At 44.6% G+C, this 23,347-nt stretch overlaps 1 protein-coding gene across 2 annotated transcripts in view; it reads left to right on the top strand.

The window, feature by feature from the left end:
- Positions 1-14,308: 14,308 nt before the first annotated feature.
- The window catches only part of LOC138795806 (phospholipid scramblase 2-like), a 68,059-nt gene continuing 59,020 nt past the window's right edge, over positions 14,309-23,347 (top strand). For both annotated transcript variants that reach the window (XM_069975394.1, XM_069975393.1), the window contains exon 1: positions 14,309-14,439. The gene's annotated coding sequence lies outside the window, so the exon portion shown is untranslated. The remainder of the gene's footprint in view (positions 14,440-23,347) is intronic.

A 23,347-nucleotide genomic window follows, 5' to 3' on the forward strand; every position in this document is an offset into this window, starting at 1 on the left:
GCTATGCAAATCTTTCCATTATAATTTTGCCCTGTGAGTTCCTCTCCTGATTTTGGTTGAACCACAAGACATGGCATTGAGTATAGATTTTACTAGTTAAAAATAGAAAATCGAATCACATATTATTTATTATTTTGGTTATGTTCACACATGGTATTTCTGTCAGTGTTTTGGTCAATATTTTTTCAACTAAAATCAGGAGTGGAACTGACAGGGCAAAATTATAATGTAAAAATCTGTACAGTTTTTCTTTTTTCAATCCACTCCTGGTTTTGGTTAAAAAAAAAAGACTAACCAAAAGGTTGATGGAAATGCTATATGTGAGCATAGACATGCACTGCATCTTTTGCCTTAAGGCCCTATTAGATAATCGCCTGAACCGGTTTGATTCGGCCGATTATCGCTCCGTGTAATGAAGACATTGATTAGCCAATGAAACGATCATCGGCTTATCGTTAGCTTAGGTTTGCACCTCAAATCGTTGGGAGACAACCACGCATTGCTACGTTTAATAGTGATGCAAGGCCAATGATTGCCCAAAAACCTGATACCTTACCTCTCTCTTACCTCTCCCCGCTTCTCTTCTGTGCTCCGCAGCTTCCCGATCCCGGCGGCTACAGCGTCTGAGCGGCCTGTCAGCTGGCGGTCCTGGCCTGTAATTGGCTGAGCAACCTGTGGGCCTTTGATTGGCTTAGCGGCCTGTCACGGGAAAGCTGCGGAGCACAGTAGAGAAGAGCAGGGAGAGGTAAGGTATCAGGTGTTTAGGCAAGGGCTGCATGGGCATAGTAACATAGTAAATAAGGTTGAAAGAAGACAAGAGTCCATCAGGTTCAACCTAGGGAAAACCCCGAAACGGCTGTCTGTGGCTGGAAGCCTGCCTTGGCAAGCCCTTGTCATGATCGCAATACTCGCACCTTGAGTTAGACATTGACAAGAAGGGGCCACCCTGGTGTTTCCCTATTTATGTTCCAATACTCGCAACTGAGTGGGACTTAAGGGGCTATTTATCAGGGTGGTGTGGTGCTCTCCCTATCATGGAGGCACCCCGTGGCAACAGGCTAGTGATATCTGGCTATCCCGTGTTTTGAGACTCGCAACCGAGGCTCCACGGACTTCTGTTTTGCATATTTACATTTTTGAGGGCATCAGTGGAGACTCTTGATTGAGTACTTCATTAGAATTTTTTTCACTGTTCTCCTTGAGTTCAGTGATAACTGTGTTTTTTTGGTCTATTTGCTATTGCCCCAACTAGCCAGAATCCTACTCCACACTGACGAGGGGCAAAAACCCCGAAACGGCTGTCTGTGGATGGAAGCCTGCCTTGGCAAGCCCTTGTCATGATCGCAATACTCGCACCTTGAGTTAGACATTGACAAGAAGGGGCCACCCTGGTGTTTCCCTATTTATGTTCCAATACTCGCAACTGAGTGGGACTTAAGGGGCTATTTATCAGGGTGGTGTGGTGCTCTCTCTATCATGGAGGCACCCCATGGCAACAGGCTAGTGATATCTGGCTATCCCGTGTTCTGAGACTCGCAACCGAGGCTCCACGGACTCCTGTTTTGCATATTCAACCTAGGGAAACCCTACTGTCTTGATCCAGGGGAAGGCAAAACCCCCCACGAGGCAGACGACAATTGCCCCACCACAGGGAGAAAACTCCCTCCCGACTCCAATGGCAACCAGAATAATCCCTGGATCAACGTATCACCGGAAATCTAATGCCTATAACTTGTAATATTATATTTTTCAACAAAAGCATCCAGGCCTCCCTTGAACTTATTTAACCCCTTAACGACATCTGGCGTAAATTTACGCCCTGATGCCGGTAAGGGAGTTCAGAGCGGGACCGCGCGTAGCCCGGGACCGTAGGTATTAGCGGGCACGGTCCGATCGCCGTGCCCGCTAATACAGTAATCAGATGCAGCTGTCAAACATGACAGCTGCATCCGATTACCGGACGCAGCGTCATCCCTGGTGTCTAGTGGGGAGATCGCTCCTCCGGGATGTTATCCCGGAGGAGCGATCTCCGTAAATGAAGCCGGCCGGGGACCGCTCCAAGATGGCGCCGTCCCCGGCTCGGCACTCGATTACTTCCGGCTGCAGCAGCCGGAAGTAAACGAGTGCCTATCTCATGGATCTCTGCAGCATATCTATGCTGCAGAGATCTCTATGAGAGATCAAAGCACTTATACTAGAAGTCCCCCAGGGGGGCTTCTAGTATAAGTGTAAAAGTTAAAAAAAAAAAATATGTCATTATTAGTAAAAAGCTCCCTCCCCTAATAAAAGTCTGAATCACCCCCCTTTTCCCAGGTTAGAAATAAAAGTAAATAAATAAACATGTTTGTTATCGCCGCGTGCGTAATCGCCCGAACTATTAATTAATCACATTCCTGATCTCGCACGGTAAACGGCGTCAGCGCAAAAAAATCCCAAAGTGCAAAATTGCGCATTTTTGGTCGCATCAAATCCAGAAAAATTGTAATAAAAAGCGATCAAAAAGTCGTATATGCGCAATCAAGGTACCGATAGAAAGAACACATCATGCCGCAAAAAATGACACCTGAAACAGCCCCATAGACCAAAGGATAAAAGCGCTATAAGCCTGGGAGTGGAGCGGTTTTAAGTGTCGTATATTTGTTAACAATGGTTTAAATTTTTTACAGGCCATCAGATACAATATAAGTTATACATGTTACATATCATTTTAATCGTAACGACTTGAGGAACATACATAACAAGTCAGTTTTACCCCAGGGCGAATGGCGTAAAAACACATTTCCCCCAAATAAACAAAATGCGTTTTTTTTTTCAATTTCACCACACTTTGAATTTTTTTCTGGTTTCGCAGTGTACTTTATGCAAAAATTCAGCCTGTCATTGCAAAGTACAATTAGTGACGCAAAAAATAAGGGCTCATGTGGGTCTCTAGGTGGAAAAATGCAAGTGCTATGGCCTTTTATGCACAAGGAGGAAAAACCGAAAACGCAAAAATCGAAATTTGCTCTGTCCTTAAAGGGTTAATGAATCGACCATGACAACATCATGTGGCAGAGTTCCACAGTCTTTCCGCTCGTACAGTAAAGAACCCGCGTCGATGCTGATGGTGAAATCTTCTTTCCTCTAAACGTAGAGGATGACCCCTTGTCATGGTTACAGACCTAGGAGTAAAAAGACCACTACAAAGACCTCTGTACTGTCCATTTATATATTTGTACATTGTGATCAGATCGCCCCTAAGACGTCTTTTTTCTAGTGTAAATAACCCCAAGCTTGATAAGCTGTAGTCCTGGTACTGTAACCCACCCATTCCTTTAATGATCTTTGTTGCCCTCCTCTGCACCCGCTCCAGTTCAGCTGTGTCCTTCTTATATACCAGTGCCCAAAACTGTACACAGTATTCCATATGTGGTCTGACCAGTGATTTATAAAGAGGCAAAACTATGTTCTCATCCTTAGCATCTATTCCTTTTGATGCATCCCATTATTTTATTAGCCTTGGCAGCTGCTGCCTGGCACTGATCACTAAAGTTGAGTTTACTCTCCACCAATACCCCCAGGTCCTTTTCGGAAGTAGTTTTACCCAGTGTTTTATTATTTAGCACATAACTTTACTTATTATTTCTACAGCCCAAATGTATAACCTTACATTTATCCACATTAAACTTCATTTGCCATTTCACCACCCAAGCCTCTAGCTTCTCCAAATCCCTCTGTAATATGATATTATCCTTCTCTGTACTGATTATTTTACCCAGTTTAGTATTATCTGCAAAAATGGAGATTCTACTCTGTAGCCCCTCAACAAGATCATTAATAAAAATATTAAAAAGAAGTGGACCCAACACTGACCCCTGTGGTACCCCACTAGTAACTAAAACCCAATCTGAATATGTTCCATCAATGACCACCCTCTGTTTTCTGTCACACAGCCAGTTACTTATGCATTTGCATACATTTTCCCCAAGTCCCATGTCAGGGCTGCGGCGGCGTCCCGCGCTCCGGACCGCCGCCGCACCCCCTCACCCTGTCTGGCAGCCGCCGGTGTCCACATGCAGGGACCCGGCGCTGCTGCCACTTCGGCCCCTGGGGGCGCCTCACCTCGCCCTGCTCCTGTCCATCGCTATGCTGGCCGGCGCGCGCGTCCCCGCCTCCTAGGGCGCGCGCGCGCCTGCTGTCTCGGAGTTAAAGGGGCTGTCCGCCCTTAATTGGTTCTTGCACATCACACTCTTCTATAAATTCCAGCCCTGCCCCACTACAGGTGTTGGAGCCTCTACATGCTTCCCATAGCGTTTGGCCCAGCTCCCTGTTGTTCCTGACCTCAGTCCTTGTTCCTAGTTCTTGTCCGCTGTCCCTGTCCCTAGCCCCTGTCCGCTACTTACCCATTGTTCCTGAGCACTGCCTGCCACCTGCGGTTACGCCTACAGACTTCTGCCTGCACTATCTTCTGCCTACTGCTCCTGCCACGCCTCACCTGCTGTCACTAGCAACCAAGCCAGGGGTAGCGACCTGGGGGTCGCCTGCCACAGCAAGTCCATCCCGCCTTGCGGCGGGCTCTGGTGAAAACCAGCGGCCCCTTAGACTCCGCTCCCTTGTGCGGTTACTGCCATCGCTAGTGAAGGTTCGGTGGATCCACGACTCCAGGCGTTACATCCCAGTATCCTTATTTTATAGACCAACCTTTCATGCGGCACAGTATCGAATGCCTTTGAAAAGTCCAGATACACAACATCCACAGCCTCACCCTTCATAGAAGCCGATCAGATTAGTCTGGCAGGATCGATCCCTCATAAATCCATGCTGATGCTGCATCATAAGATTATTTTCATTAAGATACTGGCTAACGTCAATGTCCATGGAGCCCTTACTGCAGATTATCAGGCTAATAGGTCCAGTAAACGCTGATTTAGCAATCGACACTCGTTTACTAAAATGATTGGGCTGTAGTCAACCCTTGTAATAGGACGCTTAGCCTATGGACCGAACTTAGGAGCAGAGTCCAAGTACCTTCCAGGTTTTAAAGGAAAACTCAGGCAAATTTTTATTTATTTATTTTTTTCAAATCAACTGTAAATTACTTCTATTTCTATCAGCTGCTGAATGTCATACAGTAAGCAGTGTTTTCTTTCCAGTCTGACACAGTACTTTCTGCTGCCACCTCTGTCCATGACAGGAACTGTCCATATCAACAGCAAATCCCCATAGACGTCTTCTCCTGCTTTGGACAAGTCCTGGCAGCAGAGAGCACCATGTCAGACTGGAAAGAATATACCACTTTCTGCAGAACACACAGCAGCTGTAAGTACTGAAAGACTTCAGATTTTTAAATAGAAGTAATTTATACAAAAAAACTTTAACCCCTTCAAGACCGAGCCTATTGATGCACGGATGTCCGGGTCAAATTAATGCAATGTTCCTCCCCGCCTTCTTAGAGCCATAGCGCTTTTATTTTTCCACATAAAGGGCTGGTTCGGGTGTCATTTTTTTGCGCCATGATCTCTAGTTTTTATTAATATCATATTGGTGTAAAAGAAACATTTTAATCGCTTTTTATTAATTTTTTTCTAAGTATAATTTTAAAAAAATCAGCACTCCTGGTGTTTTTTTTTTAATGTTTATGCTATTAGCTGTGCGGGAACAATAATGTTATATTTTAATAGATCGAACATTTCTGCACCCTACAATATATAATATGTTTAGTTATTTTACATATTTAGATTTTTATAATGGGCAAGGGGGTATTTTAAACTTTTATTGGGGGGTTATATAAGGTTTTTTTAAAAACTTAAATTTTTTTAATGACACTTTTTTTTACACTTTTATTTGACAGTAAAACATGCAATCAATAGATTGCATATACTGATCTATGTTATGCCATAGCATAGATCAGTGTTATCGGTGAACCATGCCCATGCATAAAGTCTGACTGAGAGGAGATTCTATACATAGAACGCCGATTCGACAGGACAGAGGTAAATATATATATACATTCCTACTGCACAGGGTATATGCAGTAGGAACGTATATATATACAGATTGCTGACATGAGCGGGTAAACTTTTATCCCACTCCAGGATGTGAAAGTTGAACTTGGGCTGCTAGAAGGTACTGGGTCACTTCATAAAGATAGTCCCAGTATAGGCTGCACCAGGAGGTTAGGTAGATAAACATACAGAGAAGGCCAGGTCAAACAACTGGAGAGACAGAAAGATACCAGGAATGAGGCAGATACATAGTCCAATAAATGCAGATGGTTGAGAAGGGTGGCACATGTTTGGATCAGCAATCTGGCTGGTAAAAGGAGAGTCAGTACAATATATAAAAAAGAGTCAAGAAGAATTGTAGCCCAGGAAACAGGCTCAGAATCAGAACAGTACACTTTGTACCTGAATTCACTGATAAAGAGGTGTGTCCCAATACTTATGCAGTGTGCAGTACATTGCGCAGTATATTTCTTGCTATTGTGCACCTTTCTACAAGATAATGTAAGATGTCATAAAATACAGATTATGTCCAAAAAATACAACTCATCCAGCAACACCTCCTGCTATATTGGTAGAAAAATTAAAAAGTGAGAGAGAGAGAAAGAAAACAGAGACTCCGCTCTGTAATCACATACAAATCTTCGGAGTCTTAATGCTGATTAGATTTTCTGCTGATTTAATATCTGTAAATATATTAGATAGATGGCATGGTATCCTGTCATCTTCTAATGGACTTTGCTCTACATCTAATGTTTGCTTGTTTACCTAAAGGGCATGTATCACATTGATTTTTTAAAGATTAAAGTCAGATACTGAAATATTATTTTTTATTTTTTTATTTTCTTATTGTACTTTTTAAATAGCATTTTTTGTAAATTACTATAGGGGCTGCCACACGGCTCTGACACTACAGTGCTGCGGCAATTTAAGCTGTTTCCCTGCTCCCGCCATGATATTGATACATCATGCCAGATCCGCCATCCGTAGGGCCTGTAATTTACGGGACGTGAGAATAAGCCCTAACTAAGCATTCTTGTTTAACTGGCGTCAGAAAGTGCCAGAGATTTGTAATTTGCTTCTATTAAAAGTATTAAAAGTTTTCCAGTACTTATCAGCTGCTGTATGTCATGCAGAAAGTGGTGAATTCTCTCCAGTCTGACACAGTGCTGCCACCTCTGTCCATGCCAGGAACTGCCCAGAGCAGTAGCAAATCCCCATAGAAAACCTCTCCTGCTCTCCAGGCTGAAAAAAATATCACTAGTAAATTACAAATCTCTGGCACGTTCTGGCACTAGTTGATCTGAAAGAATTTTTTTTTTGTGTGAATAGCCCCTTCAATGAGAAATGTAAATTATGCAATATAGAAAGAAGAAGAAATAACAAGCTATATCTGCCTCTGACTTAAGCAGTATATACAATTTTCCATGTAGTGTTATTTTCCAGTGAACTGTTATGTAAGTTATGTTTCCGATCCCTGTAAAGTTTATTTAGACTTTGAACATGAAATTGCAATATAATTATTTTATCACCCATTAGGAAGCATGGGATTTATTTCAAACATAGATAAGCTGCAGTATCCATAGTATGCTACAAAGTCATTGACAAATGTGTTTAGTTTAAATGTAGCTATCCATTAAACTTAATTTTACATTTCCTAATGTGAGTGTTCTTCTATTGGAATATTATCAGATAATCTACTGTAAGATTCCAGGCCTCTCAGTAAATCCGGCGTGCGGCAAGGAGCAGGAATTTAGGTGCAACCAGTGTACAGATACAATAGTTTTGATGAATGTCTCCCCTAGTGTTTTTTACCTTCTGTTTTGGACATCTATGGTATATCCTGCTGATTATTTATATCTATAAATCTAAAGGCTCCAAGAGAACATATATCCCCAGTTTAAAAATGCTTTAAAAGATTAGTCTGCTGTGCGCAAATGGCAAGAGGTCATGAATGTCACCCTACAGGCACGCTTTAAAAACCCATAAATCACAGGGGAAAATTGAACAGCATACGACTAGAAAAGACATTTATTTAAACCTGTAGTTATGTGGCGATGATTCGTCGGTATTATGGATGCGATGTAATATTTCCTGAAATTCCTGAAATACTATTTAGCAATGATCAGTGTTAGAAGACTAAATATATCTTTTAAAAACAATACAACTATTAATGAAAGACAAGGATGCAACTACGATAATATATATATATATATATATATATATATATATATATATATATATATATAATTTTTTTTTTATTATAATTATTAGGTACCCAGCAGTAAGTTTCCAGCAATCAAGTGTGAGTGGCTAGGAATAGGGCGGTGGCAGCATAACTACATGCGGCTCCATCCTCATGTTACTGGCTCCATCCACCCTAGTTACTGGGAGACGGAACCGAGCATTAAACATGGATTTTTTGCATGTTGCTACCCTGCCATAAACTGCTTGGCAATAAAAGAAGGGACAGTACCGTAAAACAGCTGTCTGTGGATGGATGCCTGGCCTTGTTATGTCGCAATACTCGCAAATGAGTTAGACTTTGACACAAAAGGAGGTATCTCCCTATTTGCGTCCCAATACTTGCAACCAAGTGGGACTTAAAGGGGTATTCCGGACAGGAGGAATTCTTTCACTATGGCTGGGGAAAGGGGTGGATGAAAGCAATGACATCCACTTACCTCCCTGGTTCGGGCATGAGATCCTGTATCACACTGCTCCGGTCTCTGGACCCTAGCCGCTTTCTGGTCTATGATGTGGTTTGAGCCATGATTTTTTAAGCCTGCTCAGTCATATAGCAATTGTAGCAGGGGCCTGCCTCTGCTGCTGAATGGCTAAGCATCGTAGGCCAAGAAGCATCGGAGACCAGAGACAAGAGCAGCGTGATGCGGGATCCAGTGCAGGCATAGTGAAAAAAGCCCAGAGTACCCCTTTAAGAGGCTACATATCAGGGTGGTTTAATGATCTCCTCACTAGGAGGGACCTCTTAACAATGTGTTTACTCCCCAAGAGGGATATCTTACTGTTCCCGTGTTTTGTAACTCATTACTGAGGCTCCACAAACTCCTTTTTTGCATATTCAAATTTTTAAGGGGGCAATGTATCAATGGAGACCCTTGAACGAGTAAATACTCGTGATTGTTGTGTTTTACTTTATAAAAGAAGCATTAGATGAGGCAAGTTCGGGGTACAAATGCTGGCAATTGCAGTGTGTAAAATATACTGTATAATGGTGTAAACTGCCCACAGCAACCAATCACAGCTCCTTTTTATTTTACCAGAGCTGAAAGCTGAGCTGTGATTGGTTACTATGAGCAGTTTACACTAGTTTATATTTTACACCCTTTGATAAAATCCTTTGATAAATACATCTTTGAAAAACTTGGATTGGATCTTGATATAGAAAGAGTTCATTCAAAGTACATTTATTTTTAGATGGTATTGTGTATATTGCGCAAAATGTGGCAGGTATTATAAAATCAATGGTCTTTAAAGATCATTTTAGAAATTGTTAAGGACTGTAACAACTGGAGTTGTGGATCCGCAGCGCCACTACTAGCGATGGCATAAGCTGCACAAGGGAGGGGAGTCTAAGTGTCCACTGGTCTTCACTTCACTCACAGTCCCTTTAAATATGTGAGAGGTGGGCGTGCGCGGCAGCCGGGAAAGCGGGGAGCAAGACAGTGGAGTGGTGAGGTGCCACCAGGGGCCGAAGCAACAGTGCGCTGGTGCTCCTGCTCCGGTTTCTGCAACAGGCCCGGAGCACAGGCCGCAGTTCTAACAAGGGCAACGTTTAAACTTTAGTTTTTTTTTTTTTTACTGGAATATCTGTATAAAGGCTGTAAAGGCTTTAATGTATGACCGAAAAAGGATTTTTGAACAAAAAAATTAATTATACCACAATAGGTGTGATTAGAGCTGGAGGCACTTTGATTACTTCATAAAGGTTACCGCCCATGTTGCCAGTGGCTATATGACCAATATGTGACTGACAGGTTCCTTTTAATTTTTTAATACAGAAACAGATATATCTAATTATGACCAGAGTCATCCAAAATGTCAAATGGAGTAAGCAAATGTAATTCCTATTTGGAGGAAAGCTCATTGAGAAAAGGGAGAGTTTATTGAAAAAAATAACAGATTTTAGACTTAAATTAGGTCCTTGTTTATATGTATTTTATGGGAAGAGGATGTGAATGTAAAAAAAATAAATAATAGAACTTTACACTTCAGGTGCCCTCACACTTTCAATAATTATTGTTATGCTAACAATTATCTTTCTCTCCTGCACTCCCTGTACACTGTCTTGTCTGTGCTTAGTATTGTATTATATCATATAGTATAGTATTATATCATAAGTCAGGGACTGTTTCCCTGTTGCCCGGAGCAGCCTAGGACTGACTGAGGAAAGTTGGGAGGGACAATGGGCAAGCAAGAATGCAGGGTGCACTGTCTGTGTCTACCCCGTCCATACCGTGACCTATTGGCGCTAACACGTTTGTGATACTGCAATTGGGAAGCATTACTCATGTGACATGTGTAGATGTTTAACACCTCCACCGTGATCTAGTTACAACCTGCTTGAAGGAGAAATACAAATGACTAGTGACAGGGCCTGAAGTAAAGGAGTAAAGAAAGACCACCGCCTGTGAGTTTGGGTAATTAAGCCTGTCTAATTCCTGTACAAGAACTCTGTCTCCATCATGGATACTTTCTGCTAAACTGACCATAAGTCAAAACATCATACACATAGATAGTGCCCTGCGGCACAACTCCTGTATAACTCTATGCTTACGTTGTGCTGCTATATTGATAAACATTGACATCTAGGTCCAAGGTATGTGGCTATCTATGAACGGTTCAAACTTAAAAACTTGTTCTATTTTCACAGTGCAAAGTATTAAAACAGATGAGCCTGGTTTCAATATATCTTATATGGTCAAAACCACTTCTAACTACTTCCCTTCATTTGATTTTGTAAGTCCTAACAAGAGATGAGCAAACCGGGCAGAGGTTCGGGTTCGTACGAAACCAAACCATCTGCATTTCAAACCCGTTATCTTCCCGGTCTGTGGAAAAGATGGAGACGGCCCGAGTCCCACCTGGAAAACAGGGATACAACCCTGTTATATGCAGCTTTGTTTCTGTGTCAAGTCTTGGGAGACTCTCAAGTATTTTGTTGGCTGCAGTGTTCCAGATTCTAGTCTCTAGCGTTTGATGCCAAGACAGTGGTCGTGTACAGTAGTTATTTACTCTTGTGCAGCCTTGTTCCTGTGCCAAAAGGAAACTTCATGCAATTATTCATCTATTTGCATATATGACTGGCAACTTTAGATCAGTACATTTGAAATCTCTTAACTGACTTCAGTGTCTGAATGCTAGTAGTATGTATTCTTAACTATACGTTTAAAGAGGCACTCCCAGTAAAAATGTTATTTTGTGAACCATTAGCCAACTCTATGGTGTACAATGTGGTATAATTAGTTTCTTTGTCAAAGTCTTCATGAGCCGGTTATCAGCTCCATTCCAGTCCTAATCTGGATTACATGTCCATCACTCCTACTCACTGAAACTTGCCCCAGGTTATGTGTGCACTTTTTCTATACGAATAGAGACATTGACTTCCGCTTCACGCATAGCCCAATGCAAGTTTTAGCAAGACTGTTAGCTGATTGTGTGATCCATGTCACAACTGGAATGGAGCTGATAATTTTTTGCTGGATGTGTTTAGGGAGGGAAAAAACTGATCAGCACCTTAGAGTCCATTTACATAGAAAGATTATCTCACAGATCTGCCAAAGATTTGAAGCCATAGCCAGAAACAGACTATAAACAGAGATCAGGTCATAAAGGAAGGACTGAGATTTCTCCTCTTTTCAAATCCATTCCTGTCTTTGGCTTCAAATCTTTGGCAGATAATCTGTCAGATAATCTTTCTGTGTAAATGGACCCTAATGGTGGGTTTACAAGGAACGATTATTGTGTGAATTTGCACGATAACGATCAAATTCAAACGATAATCGTACGTGTAAACGCGGCGAACGATCACACGACAAACGAGAAAGCGTTCATTTTGATCTTTTAACCTGTTCTTAAATCGTCGTTCGTAAAAAATTCGCCGATCGTTCCGTGTAAACAGTCGTCGCGCGAAAGTCCCGCCGCCCAAAGTCCGGCCCCCCACTCGCAGCAGCCCGGCCCTCCGCTCATCCACAGCCCCCTGCGCCGGCTCGATCGCCACCCCCGCCGCCCCGATCGCCACCCCCGCCGCTCCGATCGCCACCCCCGCCGCCGCTCCGTTCGCCACCCCCGCCACCAGCGCTGCGATCGCTACCCCCGCCGCCAGCGATCCGATCGCCACCCCCGATCGGAGAAGATACTTTATCTGCTCCACGATATGGTTGCATCTGAGGCTCTCAGCTACCGGAGGTCCTGCACAGCCAATCAGAGCAAGTGCATGGCCCCGCCACAGTCACTGATTGGCTGCACAGGACCTCCGGGAGCTGGGAGCCTTAGATGCAGCCGGATCGTGGAGCAGATAAAGTATTTTCCCAGTGGCGGGGGGTAATGGGGCCGGCACTTACATACTCCCAGCGTGAATTCCGCTGCGGATACGTTAAGTGTGAAGCTACCCTAGAAGAGCTTTTAGTCAAGTAAATGCAGTACCTGCACAGATAAGAATAATGGTAGGCTCTGTGTAAAGTGGTGACATGAGAGACTTTGGGAGGAGAAAAAAAAATGAAATGCTGCAAAACACTAACAATGTGTTTGTCATGTTCTAAGAATTACACCCTTATTGATAACTACTAATCAGTTTTGATCTATGCTTGCTATGGTGGGAAAATCCCTTTTAACATGTAGTCTGTGACTTGACCTCTGTCTGTGAAAGACGTTTAATCCTGTCATCATCTCCCTTTGTTTTTCATTCTTCCATATATCACAGGTATTAACTTTCTCAATATTTATTCGCTTCTCTAAGCATTGAACAGTCACCTATTATTGACACAAATGAAATAAGCGCTGGCACTCCCTAAGCTGAAGGTCTGAATGGCCGACACACCCACATGATGTAGCACACTGCAGGGGACACCTCTTTTTGTCGGCTGTGGGTTGTGTTCCTGTAAAATATTTTCCTTCCAGTCATAAAATAAAGCTTACCTGGAAAAATCTAGGTGCGGCTATAGATATGAATGCCTGTACAATAAACTGATAATCTTTCACTACAGGTGGAAAGTTAATCGTGTACAGTAATCTTGGATTGCTAAATTCAACCATTACAATGCTTTGTGACTGTATACAATTACAGAGTTGTTTATTCAGCTCCAAGGAAAATAAATGTATATTCACGTCATTGGGAGTGTACCTTAAGGTACCCTATACAGCTGCATATAGCTGGTATATGTTTGGTCAGTACATACAGATCCTACAGTATATTTGTACAGTACATATGTTCACACAACATACTTTTTATGAAAAGGATGGCCGTTCTTTTCAATTTACACAACGGATGTTTTTTTCATAATGCATTGGAAACAATGACATTTGTTCACACAACGTAGCGAACAATGGCTGTTGTTTGATGGAGTCCGGCTGTTGTTTTGCAAACAACGGACATTGATTTTAGTTGTTCACACAGTACTTTTTCTTTGACCCATTCTTTGCAATTTGGAATTTGATTATAGGACCGTTGTTTGTACAGACTATGTGGGGTATTACATGGGATGATTATCGTTCGAAAAATCGTTAGATCATTCGGATTTAAATGATAATCGTTTTGTGTAATTGCAGGCAACGATTAAACGACCAACGAGAAATTGTTGATCATTTGATAGAATCTGAACCTATTTTCATCATTGATCGTTCACAAATCGTTCGAACATCGTTCGGTGTAATAACCCATTGTTCGGTCGTTCCCTTGTCTATCAGCCAGGAAAGGATGAGTGCAAGAACAACCAGAAGTAAGATCACTGTCCTGTGTAATAGGGTGAGCAGTTTAAGATAGTTTGTCATAGCGGTAATTTGAAATCGCTTATCGCCGAAAAATCGCCCCATGTATTACCCTAAGACTGTGTGGGGCACAGTAAGGAGTCAAAATGGCCATGAGCAATATGAGGCACATTGGGAGAAGCAAAGTGGCCATGGTGGGGCAGACACTGGCGCCAGCAAGTTAACATGTAGCTACAGGTGCATTGTCCACACAATAGCACCACATTTATGATAAGTAATGCAACAGCCATGTGACTGCCTATGCATCACGTTAACCCCAGTGACTAACAGTTGGCTGATGCTGGTCGTCAGATAACCACAACATTATTGTCATATCTGCCGCATGGTAAAGTCACCATGAAGACCATCGCCAAGGCAACTGGCATATAGGCACCAGTGGATTATAACGATTCTGGGCCGCACTGCAGAGGAGGACCAGGACAGATGTTTTAGGGTATGATGCCACTCCCAGGTAACTCAAAAAAACCATGATACCGCTGAGTAATACACATACATATTGCACATGCATATCAGCTTGAAAATCCCTAAAGTTCAAGATGTAAAATCTGACATGGCTCTTCCATAGGGATGGTCCGAACCCTCCGAGGTTCGGGTTCATATGAACCCAAACGCTCGGCATCAGATTCCCACTGTCTGCCCGCTCCGTGGAGCAGGTGGATACAGCGGGAGGACCGCCTGGAAAACTGGGATACAGCCTATGGCTATGGCTGTATCCCAGTTTTCCAAGTGGAACTCGGTTCGGACCATCCCTACTCTTCCATGTAGATTTTGGTAGTGTCTTCATACTGCTGGAGAGATTCTTGGAACTATAAGTATTCCTTTAAAGCATTACGGTCAAAACTTCAGGATCACACAGGGTATCACTGCTGAGACTTGCTGCAATCCCGAGATACAGCTGGAGGGAGAGCGAGGCAGCACTCATCTTTCCCAGCTGTCAATCAAATCTAACTCATTCACTTCATTACACTTTTTATAAAATGAAAGAATGAGATGTCCTGCCAGCTGTGGAGTGGAAGGCACTGTCGGACACTCACCCGACTGTATCTTGAGATAGCAGCGGGTCTGAGCAGTGAGACCCAGTACGATCAGCAATCTTTGACATGTCCGATAACATGTCAAAAGTTTCTTCAAGTGAGAGTAACACTTCATGCACCAAAGCAGTGGTGTCCCCACTATAACTAGGCCAATGTAAAACCATAGTTGCCAACATTTAATTTTTTTTTCCAGGGACACTTTAGCGTTAAAAAGGATGTGGCTTATTGTGGGTGTGGTCTCGGTGGGGTGTGGCCTATCATGGGTGTGGGTACAAAATTTTACAGATAGAATTTATAGTCAGAACAACATAAAGGAGCATTATACACCCAAGTATTAGGTCCCCAGTATATTACACACCCAGTATTAGGTCCCCAGTATATTACACACCCCAGTTTCAGGTCCCCAGTATATTACACACCCCACTCAGAGCAGGCTGAGACTCAGAGATAGCATTCTACTGACTGACTCTACATACTGGTAGTTTGTAGACATATGATGCAGCTGCACCCCATATCATCATACTACTACCCCCTTCATCCATCATCATAGTAATATCCCTCTCATCCTCCTGCCCCTCCATCATCATACTACTACCCCTTCATCCTCCTGCCCTTCCATCATCATAGTACTACCCCTCTCATCCTCCTGCCCCTCCATCATCATACTACTTCCACCTTCATCCTCCTCCTGTCCCTTCATCATCATACCAGTACCCTCTTCAGCATCCTCTTGTCCCTTTATATGTATTTAAAAAAAAAAAAAGCTATACTTACTTCACCAGTTTGGTTCCTCTAGTCCCCCAGGGACGCCTTTCCCTGTTCTGCATGACTGACATCACTTGTGCTGGAAGGGGGTGGGACTTCTTGTGACGGGGCGGAGCTTCCCAGGACATACCCAGGACATGGTTTTGCTGGGGCTGTCTCCTTAGAATCTGGACAGTTCTGGCAAAACCTGCACTGTTGGCAACTATGTAAAACCAGTATACATTACATCTTCTATCTCTTTATTTTTTTGCTATGTTTTATACCCCAAGCCTAGAAAGTATGTATTCTGACCTAGTACAATGCTAGTACTCTTTTAGTTTTAGTTTGTTACTTCCTAATGTCACAGGAAACATAATAAATGGTTGTAGGGCTATGCACACATGAGGAAGTTAAATGAGACCCAAAGGTTCTTGTTTTCTGTCATTAAGTGATATTCAAAGTTATTTCATATTGAAAGGAGTTGGCCAGGAAAAGGTGATGAATGATCTTGGTGACACACTTCCTGCATATCCGCAGTATAGCACCATAGCCTCCATAAAAGCCTCCACTTTATTGTTAACTAAGCAGATTGACACATCTACTTGTCATGTGTGTATTTTATTGGTGTAATTGTACTCCAATTTTGGCAAATGAGGGGAAAGTTTAACTTACATACTGTAAGTCAGAGGCGTAGCTAGCCTTTCCTGCACCCAGGGCAAAGATTCAGTGTGGCAAATGAAATACAATGAGCGTGACCGGGAGCAGAGGAGATGACAACCTTGCATGGGCTTTGTGGGGTGGCAATAGAGAGTAAATGAGTACTCTTACTGGGAGAATAGAAAACACAACATGGCAGTTGCTCTATGAGAGTAGGGGTCAGGGGAAGACATGGTCAAAGAGGAGATTCATATCTGTGTCAGACTCTGGTCAGGGCCTCCATCATAGAGCTTGTTCAGCAGCAATAAACAGGACAGGACAGTCTACTGCGTGACAGAAACCGCCCAACAACGGAGACCAGCAGCTCCCACTGGTGTCCTAGTTTCCATTATTTCAATCAACTATAACTCAAGATAGATAGATAGATAGATAGATAGATAGATAGATAGATAGATAATACATATGAGGGAGGGAGGTAGATAGATAGATAGATAGATAGATAGATAGATAGATAGATAGATAGATAGATAGATAGATGCTGCAGACTGGGCACTGAGAAAAAGGGGGGCAACTGTATTAAACTACAGAACAGTACACTCTCATGCTCTTTTAAGTTCAGCGGTACCTTGGTTTAAGAGTAACTTGGATTAAGAGCGCTTTGGAAGAAGAGCTCACAGTATTATCAAAATTGTAACATGGTTTAAGAGCATTGCTTTGGTTTAAGAGCTTCTAGTACTGGGTGGGAGGGGGAGTGGGGGAGGGGCATGGCCTGCACAGGGTGGTCTACAGCTCTGTACTCTAACCCAGGAAGTCTCCCTCACCTTCCAAATCATAGCAGATCTGTCACTTCTTGTTTTTCCTATCCTCTCCATTCCTGCTACAATGTGCCTGTACTTACACTCAGCTATACACACTGCTACTGCTACAATGTGCCTGCACTCACACTTAGCTATTCACACAGATGTATCGAAAAGTTTCTGTCACTGTCCTCCTGCACAGCTCTGTGATTCTCACTTCCTGATTAGTCCATACTGAGCACACACCCCTTCCCCATTGCTGTCATGTGACCCCACAGACCTCTGACAGCAGCCCTGCTTCTCTATTCTAGCCTGTTGTACTACGCTCCTGCATTATGGGGATCAGCATTTCCATCCTATATCTACAAACTGCTTTTTTCAGGTTTATGCACTTACTATATATTATACTCCACATGCTGATTGCTATGCTGTACAGTAACTTATAATATCACAGCTGTTTCATCTGTTCTACATGTTATTCAGAATATAAAATCATTATTTTTGGGTGTGGAACCAATTGTCTGCATATCAGTGATTTCTTATGGGAAAATTTGCTTTGGTTTAAGAGTGGATTTGGATTACAAGTACGATCCTGGAAGGAATTATGCTCGTAATCCAAGGCACCACTGTATTTGGGCATTCCCAAACACTCATTTACCACAGAGCATACAGGGCCTGTTCCTAGAGTACTAGAGAAGGGAAAGCATTCAGAGTATACAGTAAGGAGGAGGGGCTGGGTTTCATAGTGCTGCTGGCCGGGTTTCTGCCTAGGACAGGGAGACCAAAGAATATGTGCAGGTGATCTGGAGGTACCTCTGAGAGACGCTCCTGAGCTGCTGTCTGTTGGTTTCTGTACAGGCAGCAGCTGCAGGACCAGGCTCTCCTTTCTGCTCTGTGTCCTGCCTGTTGGAATAAGTTTCCCCTAACGGTTTGCCTCCTCACAATCTATGGTGCTGATAGAAGGAGAGGAGGGGGCGAACCCTAACACTGTGCTTGCAGCCCTGCTCTCTGCTCACACAGACTGTCAGCACTGTCAGCAGGGCCGGATTAAGGTTGGTGGAGGCCCTGGGCAACAATTTTGTTCCCCATTTTCTTCCCCAAAAAATAAACCATACAGCAATTTATACAGGTGGGTGATTACTGTAGGGGACTTAGCACCTTCCCCTCCTCACTCTTGGCTGTATGGCTCAGCATCCTCCTCTGTTCTGCATATGATGGTCCCTAGAGGCTGCAGTCCAGAGGAAGATGCCAGGCCCTAGAGACAGGATGGGGGAGGGGTGAGCATGGTGGAGGGGTGAGTAGGTATGTGGGTTACCCCCTGTATGTAGAATCCCGTTATGTCCTCCATATAGTAATATAGTGTATACCCCTGCTCTGATATATGCCCCTATAGTATACACCCATTTTGATAAGATGCCTCTATAGTATATACCCCTGCTCTGATATATGCCCCATAGTGTATACCCCTACTCTGATATATGCCCCCATAGTATACACCCCTGCTCTGATATATGCCCCTATAGTATATACCCCTGCTCTGATATATGCCCCATAGTATATATCCCTGCTCTGATATATGCCCCCATAGTATACACCCCTGCTCTGATATATCCCCCCATAGTATATACCCCTGCTCTGATATATGCTCCTATTGAATATACCCCTGCTCTGATATATGGCCCATAGTATATTACACTGCTGTGATATATGCCCCTATAGTATATACCCCTGCTCTGATATATGCCCCTATAGTATATACCCCTGCTCTGATATATGCCCTCATAGTATATACCCCTGCTCTGATATATGCCCCTATAGTATATACCCCTGCTCTGATATATGCCCCCATAGTATAGTGTATACCCCTGCTCTGATATATGCCCTCATAGTATATACCCCTGCTCTGATATATACCCCTTTGATATATGCCCCTATAGTATATACTCCTGCTCTGATATATGCCACCATAGTATATACCCCTGCTCTGATATATGCCTCTATAGTATATACCCCTGCTCTGATATATGCCCCCATAGTATATACCCCTGCTCTGATATATGGCCCCATAGTATATACCCCTGCTCTGATATATGCCACCATAGTATATACCCCTGCTCTGATATATGCCCCATAGTATATACCCCTGCTCTGATATATGCCCCAATAGTATATACCCCTGATCTGATATATGCCCTTATAGTATATACCCCTGCTCTGATGTGCCAATACAAAACAAAACCTCATACCTGATCTGGGCAGATGACAGGTCTTCTCCTGGCTCTTCTCTGTTTCTTCAGCCTGTCAGCCACTGTGACAGATCCTCCATCAGGCACCATGATGTCACATCCCTGCTGGAGAGATCAGGTTTCCTTGCTGAGGTCCTGCGCTGTCCTCTCCTCAGTGAGGGGGAGGGGCGAGGGGGGAGTGAGGACCTCAGCAGGAGACAGGCACCCGGAAGCTTGACAAGAATAATCCAAAGACCCACTAGGGGGAGTCTGAGCCTGCCGGGAGGGAGATGCTTACACAGGATTAACCCTACACCCCCCTCCCTCCCTGAACAGAATGCAGTGTGGCCAGTGCTGTGTCCAGGTAGGGTTTCCACATGCTTTTTGCGCGTGGGACTGGCTCCCAGGCACCATTTCCAGGTTTGGGCTGGTGGAGGCCCCCTAGTGGTGGAGGCCCCTGGGCATGTGCCCCGGTGCCCTCCCTTTAATCCGACCCTGACTGTCAGTAGCTTTCAATCTAACAGGGTTACATTGTAAGTGCTTTATGAAGGCCCATGCACCCATTAGCAAAAGAGGTGGGAATTCCGAGCAGAGTCCACGTTAAGAATTCCGCTTGAAATTCTTCCTGTCCCATTGCTTCACTGAGATTCCTTGTGCACCTGTCATGTCGACTTTTTGAGCAAGGGTCCTTATTCTGCTGCCATCAGCTTTTTACGGCGATGGCAGAGAATAAGGCTGCGGGGCCGGGACGGCCCCCACCCCATCCCCCCGGCTACCGGAGGTAGCTGAGGGGTTGGGGCAGTGTGTGGGGTCCGTCCCGGCCCCCCCCTAACCGACGATCGCCGCTATTAACGTTATAGCGGCGGCCGTCGGTAAAGGGGATTACCGGTGCTGCCGCCGCCTTTCATCTCCCCCCGCCGTGAATCTACGGCGGGGGGAGATGAAATAAGTGTCCCCCAGACCTCAAATCAGCCCCCCCTAGTAGGGCGATCACTAACCCCCCTCCCCCGGCGGCCATCATTTCCAAGATGGTTGCCGCCATCGCTGTGAACCGACTAATGTCGGTTCACAGCGATGGAAAAGTTAAAATGAATGAAAGCCCCATGCTCTCCACCACCGGAGGTAGCGGAGAGCATGGGGCAGTCTTTGGGGACCCCCCTGTTGGGTCCCGGTACAAGCGATCAGCGGTATATACTATATACCGCTGATCGCTTGTACCATGTGCTCCTGGCACTTTTTATCCCCTGTCACCATGAATGATTGGTGACAGGGGATAAAAAGTGATGTCCCCCCACCTCCCAAGTCGCCCCCCACCCCCCTGTCACCCCCGTCCCCCAGTCACCCCCCCTTCCCCATATACTCACCTGCTCCTGGAGCTCCTTCCTCCTTGACGTCCTGGCTGGTTATGAAGTGCGCATGCGCTTCACAACCAGCCAACTCTGAAAATTTAAAGTGACCAATTTGGTCTCTGTCACTGAACTATGATTACTGAGATTGAAAATATCACAGTAATCATAGTAATACAGTGAAAATGAATATGTAAAGTACAAATAGGGACAAACATACAAAAAAATAAAACACACACTTTTTATTATAGTAATAATTGCAGTTTACTCCCAAATTACCCCTAACCCCTCCCCAGATTACCCGTAACCACCGCACGTTGCCCGTAACCACCGCACGTTGCCCGTAACCACCGCACGTTGCCCGTAACCACCGCACGTTGCCCGTAACCACCGCAAATTGCCAGTGACCCCCTCCCGATTGCCCGTAACCACCCCAAATTACATGTACCCACCCCAGATTACCTATAAGCACTTCAGTTTATCAGTAACAATCCCAGATTGTCTGTAACTCTTCCAGGTTGCACATAACCCCCCCAGGTTCCCCGTAATCATGCCAGATTACATGTAACCCACCCAGATTGCACGTAACCACCGCGCGTTGCCTCTGACCACGCCACGATGCCTCTGACCACGCCACGATGCCTCTGACCACCGCACATTGCCTCTGACCACCGCACGTCGCCTCTGACCACCGCACGTCGCCTCTGACCACCGCACGTCGCCTCTGACCACCGCACGTCGCCTCTGACCACCTCACGTCGCCTCTGACCACCACACGTCGCCTCTGACCACCACACGTCGCGTCTGACCACGCCACGGCGCCTCTGACCACCCCAAATTGCCAATGACCCCCTCCAGATTGCGGTGCCCATGCCAGATTACAGGCATCCACCCCAGATTGCCTATAAGAACTTCAGTTTATCCGTAACCACCCCACATTGCCCGTAACCACCCCACGTTGCCTGTAACCACCCCAGATCGTCAGTAAGCACTGCAGGTTGCCCGTAACCACCCCACGTTGCCCGTATCCACCCCAGATTGTCTGTAAGCACTGCAGGTTGCCTGTAACCACCCCACGTTGCCCGTAACCACCCCAGATTGTCTGTAAGCACTGCAGGTTGCCCGTAACCACCCCACGTTGCCCGTATCCACCCCAGATTGTCTGTAAGCACTGCAGGTTGCCCGTAACCACCCCACGTTTCCCGTAACCATCCCAGATTGTCTGTAAGCACAGCAGGTTGCCCGTAACCAGCCCACGTTGCCTGTAACCAGCCCACGTTGCCTGTAACCACCCCACGTTGCCGTAACCACAGCAGGTTGCCCGTGACCACCACACGTTGCCCATAATCACCCCACGTTGCCCGTAACCACCCCACGTTGCCTGTAACCACCCCAGGTTGCCGTAACCACAGCAGGTTGCCCGTGACCACCCCATGTTGTCCGTAACCACCCCAGATTACCTGTAACCACCTCAGGTTGCCCATAACCACCCCTGGTTGCCCGTAACCACCCCACATTACCTGTAATCTCATTTTTTTTAATTTTATTTTAGTAACTGCGCTATTCTAATAACTATTACTAGCTGCGGTTTTGCTCCAGCAAATTGGCGCTCCTTCCCTTCTGAGCCATGCTGTGTGCCCATACAGTGGTTCATGCCCACATATGGGGTACCGTTGTACTCAGGAGAACCTGCGTTACAGATTTTGGGGTACAATTTCTCTTCTGTTCCTCGTCAAATTGAGAAATTTCAAACTAAACCAACATATTATTGGAAAAATTCGAGTTTTTCATTTTTACTGGCCAATTTTGAATACTTTCCTCTAATACCTGTGGGGTAAAAATGGTCACCACACCCCAAGATGAATTCTTTGAGGGGTGCACTTTCCAAAATGGGGTGACTTTTGGGGGGAATCTATTCTGCTGACACTACAGGGCCTCTGCAAACGCACCTGGCGCTCAGAAACTTCTTCAGAAAAATCTGCACTGAAAATGCTAATTGGCGCTCCTTCCCTTCTGAGCCCGGCTGTGTGCCCATGCAGTGGTTTATGCCCACATATGGGGTACCGTTCTACTCAGGAGAACCTGCTTTACATATATTGGTGTGACATTTCTCTCCTGTTCCTCGTGAAATTGAGAAATTTCAAACTAAAGGAACATATTATTGGAAAAAATTGAGTTTTTCATTTTTACTGTCTACTTTTGAATACTTTCCTCAAATACCTGTGGGGTCAAAATGCTCACCACACCCCAAAATAAATTCTTTGAGGGGTGCACTTTCCAAAATGGGGTGACTTATTGGGAGATTTTACTCTGCGGACACTACAGGAGCTCTGCAAACGCACCTGGCGCTCGGAAACTTCTTCAGCAAAATCTGCATTGAAAAAGCTAATTGGCGCTCCTTCCCTTCTGAGCCCTCCTGTGTGCCCATACAGTGGTTTACGCCCACATATGGGGTACCATTGTACTCAGGAGAACCTGTGTTACAAATTTTGTGGTACTTTTTTCCTCTTGTTCCTCGTGAAATTGAGAAATTTCAAACTAAACGAACATATTATT

This window comes from Dendropsophus ebraccatus, chromosome 6 (genome assembly GCF_027789765.1).
Source record: "Dendropsophus ebraccatus isolate aDenEbr1 chromosome 6, aDenEbr1.pat, whole genome shotgun sequence".
In the NCBI taxonomy this organism is placed as follows: Eukaryota; Metazoa; Chordata; class Amphibia; order Anura; family Hylidae; genus Dendropsophus; species Dendropsophus ebraccatus.